This window comes from Lissotriton helveticus, chromosome 7 (genome assembly GCF_964261635.1).
Source record: "Lissotriton helveticus chromosome 7, aLisHel1.1, whole genome shotgun sequence".
Lineage (NCBI taxonomy): Eukaryota > Metazoa > Chordata > Amphibia > Caudata > Salamandridae > Lissotriton > Lissotriton helveticus.
Window position 1 is genome coordinate 415985453 of NC_136068.1, and position 12155 is coordinate 415997607.

The following is a 12155-nucleotide window of genomic DNA, read 5'->3' on the forward strand; positions in this document are numbered from 1 at the left end:
CATCTCAAATGACATCACTGATGACATCACTGATGACATCTCATTTGACATCATTCTTGTGCTAATACGATAAACCTCTTCAGACTCTGATATAACCTTAGATACACTCAGTGTATACAGACACTCACACACTGCCACTCATCCATGGAGTTACTCACACACCCAGTCAGTCATGCAAAGAAACAATCTCACCTCCATTTCTTGAACTATACAGTTAAACACACCTTACTTATTGAAACATATACTAACACATATTTACTCTCTTATACAATCCCTGATACAAGTTCACAATGATCGATACAACCACTCACTCATTCAGTGGCTCTCATGCACAGTTATTTATATATGCCAACTCTCAAATGTACTGTGTTTTACATATGTACTTACTATGACATGTAGCATTGAGATATCCATTCACTCATCAATACACTCATGCACACAGTCAACTGCCTATGTAGCTGTTTCCACATGCACTCTTGAACTCATACACCTAGTGAATAAACTGCTCACACATCTATGCATAGAGTCACACACCTTCCAGCCACCCCCACACAAACTCAATCTCCCATAGAAATACTTGGGCAACCAATTAATAACACATATAGCCTCTCGTATAGCTAATGATCAACACATGCAGCAGTTTACAGAACAACAGACATAATGATGCACAAATTAAGACAGTTTAGTCACTAACCCATGCATTCAGTGAGACACATTTAATCACTCACTCATACAGTCAGTCACGCACCTACTAAATCCTTCATCCAGACACTTATACATCCACTCATTCTTCAATATGTAAGACATATTTTAACTTTACAGAAACATACAGTCACTGGATGTAGTCATCAGTGATGTCATTTGAGATGTCATCAGTGATGTCATCAGTGATGTCACTGACCATGTCATGAATGATGTAATATGTGACATGATCAGCAGTGGATTGCGGGTGCACGATATATAGTTAGTGCAACTAACTATATATGGAATTTCAATGGTTTTGTGTGAGTAAAATAAGGTTTTCTAAATGCTAATTCCTAACTATATATGGTGTATAACCTATGGTTTTTTCAGTGAATTTTCAAGGTTTTGTAAATGCTAATTCCTAACTATATATGGTCTATAACCAATGGTTTTTTCTGTGAATATATATATATATATATATATATATATTCACAACAAGGTTAGCCCCAAAGAGAGACACCACCGGTGCACATCAATATTCGATTTTATTATTGATGGCAGCAGCTGACACCCACCGCGAGGGAGCGGGCCTGTGCTGGAACCAGTGCGGTTTCAGCAGCACAGCGGGAGAAAGCACTCGAGATGACAGCTGAGAGATGCAGCAGACAAAGCGAGGTGTATTTCATGAACCCACTTGGGTAACAAACATTTGTATAGACTTTACACCATTAAGGCCTCACAGCAGGTTTAATAAGTATATTTCCTGAACTACTTGTACCAGAAGGCCATAGGATTGGCCACGCCCACTGGGGCAGGCCCTTGTTAATTAAATGGAGCAGGAAGCACGTATTGGTGTTGAAGATTTATGCCAAGGGGGAAGAGAACTGCGCTCCCGAAACGCGTCTGGCATGGCTAAAGCTATTGAGGAAAACGTCTTTGTCTTTGCCTGCAAGCTGCTGCCATCATTAATAAAATTGAATATTGCTGTGCACCGGTGGTGTCTCTCATTGGGGCTAACCTTGTTGTGGGGATATATAAATATACATATATATATATATATATGAACTCGAACAGTCAGTCCTGAACTTCCAGATAACTGGCGACCAGAGACTAGAGACCAAACGAATCCCAAAGTTGAGGCAAAAAAGATTTATTCAGCAAATTCAGCAGCGCAGCGGACTGACGCGTTTCGGGCGGATGCCCTTGATCACAATAGAATATTACCCAAAATGCCTTGTTTTTCAATGGGTTTGTGCACACCATGTGATGAATAAACATAAACGAAATACTACATGGTAAGTCCCAATGCAGAAGTGGGTTATTTCAAATTGAATATTACCAGTTGACAAAGTCAAAAAGAAATTCAATATATATACTGAATACATTCTTAAACAGTTAGTAGTGTCCCTGCATAAATGCAAGAAAAATAATCAATTGAACATAGTCGATACAGTACTCATAAAAAGTGCATTGATGTAAACTGATACACATGTGCAATTTGTCGCAATATGTGCAATTGTCGCAATAGTAAACATTTAAATGAGTGCAAAAGTCTATAAATCAAGTTAAAAGTAATAATGTATATACCTAAAACCATCAAATTATTTAATCTAAAAACTATCCGTTGGGAAGTGCTAATCTTACGCAATGTAAACATGAGAATTGTGCAACATATGCAAATAAATAAAGTACTGATAAGACTAAGAACCTGCTGTTAATAAAAACGAGAAGTTAAAAAACCTATATAATGATGCGGGGACATCGAACATTGATGGCAATCCCTCTTGCAGTATGAATGTTGGGCCTACCCTTGGCAAATACAAATGTAAAAAAAGTGCCCATAATAACCCTGTAGTGTGGTGCATATTCCTGATGTAGTGGGATTTAATAATCCATATCTACATCTAACAAAGGTCAAATAAAATGTTGGGTGACGGAAAAACCAACTCAAATGTCAAACATTCAAGTGGCAAAATCAAAGATCAGTACATCTCGTTTCAGTGTAGGAGGGCGGCCTCAATTCGATCCTGTACTCATCCAATATGATACATGTTAATGTGAAGCAGCAGGCAAACTACTGTAAAGTTGGAATAGGACCTTTATAAAAAAATTATAAAGGTCCTCCGTGGTATTTAAACCATTGGGTACCTTCGTGTCCAGTTCTAGAATCATTCTCGACTCTAATTGCCGTAGCATTTTGTCTCTATCTCCTCCCCTGCGTGGTTTGGGGACCGAGGTCAGGACAAAATAGCTGAAACACTGTAGGTTGTTACTGTGTACACTTTTGAAGTGTCTCGCGACAGGATAAGAGCTATCATTATTTACAATCGCGTGAAGATGCTGTAATATTCTGGCATGCACCTGAAGCCTGGTGCTGCCAACATATCTCAGGCCACAGGTGCACGCCAGAACATAAACAGCATACTCCGTCTTGCAACTGTAATTGCCCTTAATTGGCAATGGGACTGGACTGAAGGGAGTGGTGTATGTGCTGGTATTAACCCCAAATCTACACGCCCTGCAACTTGTACATTTGAAGAACCCCCGCCGGGGTGGAAACCAAGATTTCTTTTCTGGCAGTTCAGGGAAGGAATTGGATACATGGGTACGTAATGAGGGTCCTCTCCTAAACGTAATGTTGGGATTGTTAAGCAGTTGTGGAGCTAAAACCCCATCAGTCATCAGTATGGGCCAGCTTTTGGTCAAAATTTACCTGATTTTTCTGTCCTGGCAACTGTATGGCGTATAGAACCTGACAATCGACTTGTCAGGGTCTTCAGTTGTATTGGGGATGGGGACAGTTGGTTTGAACAAGGATTCCCTAGTTCTTTGATTCATCTTACTAACTGCTCTTTTTAGAATTTTTTCATTGTATCCTCTGGCTCTGAACCTGGCTAGAGCTTCTGTTGTGCATCTAGCTAGTTCCTCCTCATTACTGCAGATCCTTTTGAGGCGAAGCAGTTCCCCATATGGGATATTATCAACCACATGGCACGGGTGGGCACTGCTCGCGTGGAGGGTCGAGTTGCCCGCTGTGTTTTTTCTATACAGGGTGGTGGCTATTTCTCCTGCCTTTATGAACACTTTAACATCCAAAAAGTCTACTGTTTTTCTGCTCATATTGTGGGTAAACTTTAGATTTTCTTCATTGGTGTTTAGTTTCCTAATAAAATCTCTGGCACTGGCTTCACCCCCCCTCCAAATTAAAAACATATCGTCAATATAACAAACCCACAATGTCACATGTTCAGAGAATGTTTTGTGGTGTTCACCCATGAGGACCCACTTCTCCCACCAGCCAACGTGCAAACACGCATAGCTAGGGGAAAAGCAGGCCCCCATGGCCACACCCCTCTTCTGTAAATAGACATCATTACCAAAAACAAAAAAGTTATGGTACAGACTCCATGTCACAAAGTCCACTAGCATTTTGTTGTGGTTGTAGCATTGCATCGGTCTGGTAGTTAGAAAAAATTCTAGTGCTTTGAGCCCTGTAGGATGTTCTATGCTCGTATATAGAGCTTCTATGTCTAAAGTTATAAGTAAAGAGTTCTCTGTCCATGGAATATCTTTCCCTTTTTACAGAAAATGACCAGTGTCCCTTACGTAGGTCGGCAGATTGGTAACCAAGGTTTGCAAAAAGTAATCAGTATACTGTGCCAGGTGTTCAGCTACACTATTGATGGCCGATATTATTGGCCTTCCTGGAACAGGTGATATTTCCTTGTGCACTTTAGGTATAAGGTAAAACCTGGGCATAACCGGTTGCTCCACATGTAGAAACTTTAATTCCTGGACGGAAATTAGTCCTTCCCTTTTGTATTTGAAAAGGAGTTTTTTCAACTTTTCCCTTGCCAGGTCATATTGCCTTAAACATGTTTTCTGGTAGCATGCCGCATCTGAAAGTTGCCTGTTGGCCTCCGCAATATATTGTATTTGAGGCCAGGTCACAACATTGCCTCCCTTGTCAGAGCTGCAGACAATATTTTGATGGTTATTTTTAAGTTTCGTTACGAGGGCCCAGTATTGTTTTTCTTTTTCCAATTTGATTCTTTTGCGATGTTTCACCTGATGGTGCAATTTTTTCAAATCTGTCGTGACCACCTCGTGAAAGGAATCTATGGCATCTCTTGGCATTATCGGTATAAAACAGGATGCAGGTTTAAATGGACTCATCCCTGCGCCAGTTTGTTGTATTTCTGCCTCCCTAAGTTCCTGCTGAGTGGACATATTTGCATCTGTATCTCTATGTATGTCGCCCATTTGTTGTAATGTTAGTAGCGCTCTTACATCACGTGCCTCAAGCATAGGGGTGGAGGGTTCTGCCGCAGTTGTGTCAGTATTACCCAGTCCTTCCTTGATGCTAAAGAATTTACGAAGCTTGAGCTTGCGAATGTAACGGAAGACATCAATTCTTGTTGCTGTATAGTTGAAATCGGTGAGGGGACAAAAAGTGAGGCCAAGGCTCAATAATTATTATATATATTATATATATTACCTACTGGCGATAGCCAGTAGGTATATATAGTTAGGACCTAGCTACCATACGAAATCCGCAACATTCTATTGGGAATAACTTTGGCGCCGGTTGAGGAATTTGCGTGTAATTTTCCCAAATTTTGGCCAGCTCCGCTGCGCTCCTTCCCTGAAAGTTCCGGCGAGATTCATGAAGTGAGGGCTGAGAAAAAAGGGGGTCCCAAAACGTGTTTTCCCCATGTTAATTTCCATAGGACGTTCTGACAAGGCTACAGCCCGAACCGCTGAACGGAATTACACCAAACTTGGCAAAATTGTAGGGACTGGTACGCAGAAGTGCCTTTGCTATATTTGGTGAAAATTGCTCCAGTGGTTTCTATGAAAATTAGCTTCAAAAACACATATATATCTGGGCGGAGCCTAACCACACATCTCATCGTGAGATCTGATTGGCTGTCAGCACTTCATCCAAGAAGTGTTGGCAGCCATCTTGGGACCAATATACATGATAGCACCTCATTAAAAAGCATTGTAGTTAATAGAGGGTTTTAAGACTTTAATTACATTATAAATCATGTGTTGATGGTACCATACTCATTTTAGGAATTGTGGTGTGTTCTAAGGTGATTTTACCACGTGAAAAAGCCTTCTGCTGGGATATCATGAATCATGTTTGAAAGAAAACTATTATCTCATGCTTTTCCCACAGTGGTTTGGAAGGGGATCTATAAGCTAAACTGAAAGCATATTTTCTGTAAATTCACATTATCTTTCTCAGTCATGTGAGAATGAAGTCTGACATTCTCAGTAAAACATGTACATCCACCAAGGACAGAGACTGTCAGTTGATTCCTTTTTGTTATACTTCAGCCTCCTAGAGTATTCTAAAGAACAACTAGAGCGCTAACAGTCCTACTTATTACAAAGGTATGGCACACCTGAAGCCATCTTGATTGGAATAAAGTGGTAACTCTTAAAACATTTAATTTAAAAAGGAACAAAATGAGGGGGTATATTTTGCCATAGAAAGTATGATTAGTGCTGCTGAAAGAAAAATTAGGGCACATTTTGAGTGACTTCCCAAATCCTCTTCTATTTCATTAAAAAATTCTGACATACAGTCTCCCAAGATGGCCACCAGAGACAAAAGAGCCCAAATGGAGCCCAAATATCATCCAGATGTAGCCCAAGTATAGCCCAATGACAGAATGTCTCAGAGTGTTCTAAAGAACAACTAGAGCGCTAACACACCAGTATGGCACACCAGAAGCCATCTTGATTGGAATTAAGTGGTAAGTCTGAAAACATTTAATTTAAAAAGGAAGTAAAAATGAGGGGGTTCATTTTGCCATAGAAAGTATGATTAGCAGCAGACTTCCCTGGTGAGCAGTAGCTTTACTATAGTGATCTAATGAGCAACTAGAGTGCTAACATTCAGAATTTATGGCAAATGTGTGACACATCTGAATGCCTTCTTGATGGAACCAAAGTAAACAAGCATTGAAAATGCAATAGATCTCGCCCTCGTTTAAGTTAAAGCCATTCTGTTTGTAATGAGGTGGCTTTTTAGCTTTGCTTTTATTAGTGTTTTTAAAACTTTCATGTAAATAACATGCATATGTATGCATATATGTATATGTATGTATGCATTTATATTTGTATTTATATAGATATGCAGATTATATATGTTTATATATGTATGTATATATATATACACATACATAAATGCATATGCATATATATGCATATATATATGTGTATATGTGTGCGTGTAGAGAGAGGTAGAGAGGTAGAGGTGTAGAGGTAGAGAGGTAGAGGTAGAGAGGTAGAGGTAGAGAGGTAGAGACTAGTAGAGAAAGAAGTAGAGAGAGGTAGAGAGGTAGAGAGAAGAGAGTGAGTAATAGAGTAGAGAGTGAGTTGTAGAGAGTAGTAGAGAGCAGTAGAGAGAGTAGCAGAGAGTGAGTAGTAGAGAGTAGTAGAGTGAATAGTAGAGTGAGTAGTAGAGAGTAGTAGAGAGTGAGTAGTAGAGAGTGAGTAGTAGAGAGTAGTAGAGAGTAAGTAGTAGAGTGAGTAGTAGAGAGCAGTAGAGAGTGAGTAGCAGAGAGTAGTAAAGAGTGAGTAGTAGAGAGTAGTAGAGAGTGAGTAGCAGAGAGAGAGAATAGTAGAGAGTAGTAGAGAGTGAGTAGTAGAGTGAGTAGTAGAGAGTAGTAGAGAGAGAGTAGTAGAGAGTGAGTAGTAGAGAGTAGTAGAGAGTGAGTAGTAGAGAGTAGTAGAGAGAGAGTAGTAGAGAGTGAGTAGTAGAAAGTAGTAGAGAGTGATAAGTAGAGAGTGAGTAGTAGAGAGTAGTAGATAGTGAGTAGTAAAGAGTGAGTAGTAGAGAGAGAGTAGTAGAAAGTGAGTAGTAGAGAGTAGAGAGTAGTAGAGAGTGAGTAGTAGAGAGTAGTAGATAGTGAGTAGTAGGGAGTGAGTAGTAGAGAGAGAGTAGTAGAGTAGTAGAGAATGAGTAGTAGAGAGTGAGTATTAGAGAGTAGTGGAGTAGTAGAGAGTAAGTAGTAGAGAGTAGTGGAGAATATTCCAAAGTTTGGCACAGCACCACTTGCACAATAGGTCCAATCAAATCATATCACTTAGAGTCCTTATTGAAGCGCTGAATCTTGGTGTATATTCAAATGCTTTTATTTTCCTTAAGTTTATGTACCACAGCCAGCTGACGCGTTTCGTTCTGAACAACAGAACTTCTTCAGGGCGTTCTTATTTCCTTCAAGTTATGTCGGTATCCTGTTGTCATATAACTAGATATTTCTTCCAAATGTTAGACGAGACGTAAGTACATTCTTATTCAAAGTGACTAGGTATCAATTTTACCCACACAATTCGGGCAGACTTGAGTAATTTATAGCATCCTCAAAGTCAGTCTTTCAAAAATTCCAAAGTATAGGACATGATAATCCAAATCCAAATGCTTCTCAAGAAAAGTCATTTTCAATCGTTTGGAATTTTGGCGTTTGGGCAGATATGACCCAGGGACCCCCCAGTATGCAAGGGGAATTAGTCCCCCTTCTGCAAACGCGCCAGTGGCCTGTGTTGCAGAGAGGTGTAAAAAGAGGCATAGCCTCATTACACCTCTGTGCAATGCAGCCCCCTGGCGCATACTGGAGGTTCCAGGTGGGCTAGTTGGCCCCCAGGGACCCCAAGTATGCAAAGGGAATTAGTTCCCCCTCTTCAAACATGCACGGGGGCTGCGTTGCAGAGAGGTGTAAAAAAGGGTGTGGCCTCATTACACCTCTCCGCAATCCAGCCCCCTGGTGCATACTGGAGGCTCCTGGTGGGCTAGTTGGCCCCCAGGGACCCCCAGTATGCAAGGGGAATTAGTTCCCCCTCTGCAAACGCACCAGGGGGCTGCGTTGCAGAGAGGTGTAACAAGGGGCATAGCCTCATTACATTACATTACACCTCTGCAATGCAGCCCCCTGGCGCATACTGGAGGTTCAAGGTGGGCTAGTTGACCACCAGGGGCTCCCAGTATGCAAGGGGAATTAGTTCCCCCTCTTCAAACATGCACTGGGGCTGCGTTGCAGAGAGGTGTAAAAAGGGGCGCGGCTTAATTACACCTCACTGCAATGCAGTCCCCTAGCGCATACTGGAGATTCCTGGTGGGCTTTCAGGTCTTATATAGTTAGGAATTAGCATTAAAAAATAACTTTGAAATTCACTGAAAAAAACATAGGTGTCAGGCCTTATATAGTTAGGAATTAGCATTTAAAAAACCTTTCAAATTCACCGAAAAAAACATAGGTTTCAGGCCTTATATAATTAGGAATTAGCATTTAAAAAACCTTTAAAATTCACTCAAAAAACTATAAGTTTTAGGGGTGTTATAGTTAGCTGGACATTTCACTCATACAAAACCATTGAAATTGCTCCTATATAGTTAGTTGTACTAACTATATTTCGCACCCCCGCAATCCACAGCTGATGATGTCACATATTACATCATTCATGACATGGTCAGTGAAATCACTGGCATTCCAGTCGTCTTCACCCCGGCTTGCTTGAATCCAGAGGCAAAGTGAGCAAGGGACTCACGTCTGAGCATACCCTGCCACACTTATGGCGGCCAAAAGCGGTACATAAGGGGGTGGTGATGGACGGAGCATCTGAACCAATCAAACACTCACACCCAGTCAAAAGATCTGGGTTTGATCCATTACCGTTCTTTAGCCCACTCTGCCAACCCAGTTCAGACATGGCTATATGCAAATCAGTCTGACCCTGTGCCTCATGGGAACAGTCCAAAAGGGGGTGGTGATGGACGGAGCATCTGAATCAATCAAACACTCACACCCAGTCAAAAGATCTGGGTTTGATCCATCGCCGTTCTTTAGCCCACTCTGCAACCCCATTTCAGACATGGCTATACGCGAATCAGTCTGACCCTGTGCCTCATGGGAACAGTGCAGCCCGAACTGCCAAGCCATGCCTTCCCTGGACCGGAAACAAGCGTCCGAGGACCGGTTTCTGGCATTCCAGCCGTCTTCAGCCCGGCTTGCTTGAATCCAGTGGCAAAGTGAGCAAGGGACTCACGTCTGAGCATACCCTGCCACACTTATGGCGGCCAAAAGCGGTACAAAAGGGGGTGGTGATGGACGGAGCATCTGAATCAATCAAACACTCACACCCAGTCAAAAGGTCTGGGTTTAATCCATCACCGTTCTTTAGCCCACTCTGCCACACCAGTTCAGACATGGCTATATGCAAATCAGTCTGACCCTGTGCCTCATGGGAACAGTGCAGCCCGAACTTCCAAGCCATGCCTTCCCTGGACCGGAAACAAGCTTCCGAGGACCGGTTTCTGGCATTCCAGCCGTCTTCAGCCCGGCTTGCTTGAATCCAGTGGCAAAGTGAGCAAAGGACTCACGTCTGAGCATACCCTGCCACACTTATGGCGGCCAAAAGCGGTACAAAAGGGGGTGGTGATGGATGGAGCATATGAATCAATCAAACACTCACACCCAGTCAAAAGATCTGGTTTAATCCATCACCGTTCTTTAGCCCACTCTGCCACCCCAGTTCAGACATGGCTAGATGCAAATCAGTCTGACCCTGTGTGTCATGGGAACAGTCCAGCCCGAACTGCCAAGCCTATGCCTTCCCTGGACCGGAAACAAGCTTCCGAGGACCGGTTTCTGGCATTCCAGCCGTCTTCAGCCCGGCTTGCTTGAATCCAGTGGCAAAGTGAGCAAGGGAGTCACATCTGAGCATACCCTGCCACACTTATTGCGGCCAAAAGCGGTACAAAAGAGGGGGGTGATGGACGGAGCATTTGAACCAATCAAACACTCACACCCAGTCAAAAGATCTGGGTTTGATCCATCACCGTTCTTTAGCCCACTCTGCCACCCCAGTTCAGACATGGCTATATGCAAATCAGTCTGACCCTGTGCCTCATGGGAACAGTCCAGCCCGAACTGCCATGCTATGCCTTCCCCGGACCGGAAACAAGCTTCCGAGGACCGGTTTCTGGCATTCCAGCCGCCTTCAGCCCGGTTTGCTTGAATCCAGTGGCAAAGTGAGCAAGGGACTCACGTCTGAGCATACCCTGCCACACTTATGGCGGCCAAAAGCGGTACAAAAGGGGGTGGTGATGGACGGAGCATCTGAACCAATCAAACACTCACACCCAGTCAAAAGATCTGGGTTTGATCCATCACCGTTCTTTAGCCCACTCTGCCACCTCAGTTCAGACATGACTATATGCAAATCAGTCTGACCCTGTGCCTCATGGGAACTGTCCAAAAGGCGGTGGTGATGGACGGAGCATCTGAATCAATCAAACACTCACACCCAGTCAAAAGATCTGGGTTTAATCCATCACCGTTCTTTAGCCCACTCTGCCACCCCAGTTCAGACATGGCTAGATGCAAATCAGTCTGACCCTGTGTGTCATGGGAACAGTCCAGCCCGAACTGCCAAGCCTATGCCTTCCCTGGACCGGAAACAAGCTTCCGAGGACCGGTTTCTGCCATTCCAGCCGTCTTCAGCCCGAATTGCTTGAATCCAGTGTGGCAAAGTGAGCAAGGGACTCACGTCTGAGCATACCCTGCCACACTTATGGCAGCTAAAAGCGGTACAAAAGGGGGTGGTGATGGGCGGAGCATCTGAACCAATCAAACACTCACAGCCAGTCAAAAGATCTGGGTTTGATCCATCACCGTTCTTTAGCCCACTCTGCCACCCCAGTTCAGACATGGCTATACGCAAATCAGTCTGACCCTGTGCCTCATGGGAACAGTCCAGCCCGAACTGCCAAGCCATGCCTTCCCTGGACCGGAAACAAACTTCTGAGAACCGGTTTCTGGCATTCCAGCCGTCTTCAGCCCGGCTTGCTTGAATTCAGTGACAAAGTGAGCAAGGGACTCACGTCTGAGCATCCCCTGCCACACTTATGGCGGCCAAAAGCGGTACAAAAGGGGGTGGTGATGGACGGAGCATCTGAATCAATCAAACACTCACACCCAGTCAAAAGATCTGGGTTTGATCCATCGCCGTTCTTTAGCCGACTCTGCAACCCCATTTCAGACATGGCTATACGCAAATCAGTCTGACCCTGTGCCTCATGGGAACAGTCCAGCCCGAACTGCCAAGCCATGCCTTCCCTGGACCGGAAACAAGCGTCCGAGGACCGGTTTCTGGCATTCCAGCCGTCTTCAGCCCGGCTTGCTTGAATCCAGTGGCAAAGTGAGCAAGGGACTCACGTCTGAGCATACCCTGCCACACTTATGGCGGCCAAAAGCGGTACAAAAGGGGGTGGTGATGGACGGAGCATCTGAATCAATCAAACACTCACACCCAGTCAAAAGGTCTGGGTTTAATCCATCACCGTTCTTTAGCCCACTCTGCCACCCCAGTTCAGACATGGCTAGATGCAAATCAGTCTGACCCTGTGTGTCATGGGAACAGTCCAGCCCGAACTGCCAAGCCTATGCCTTCCCTGG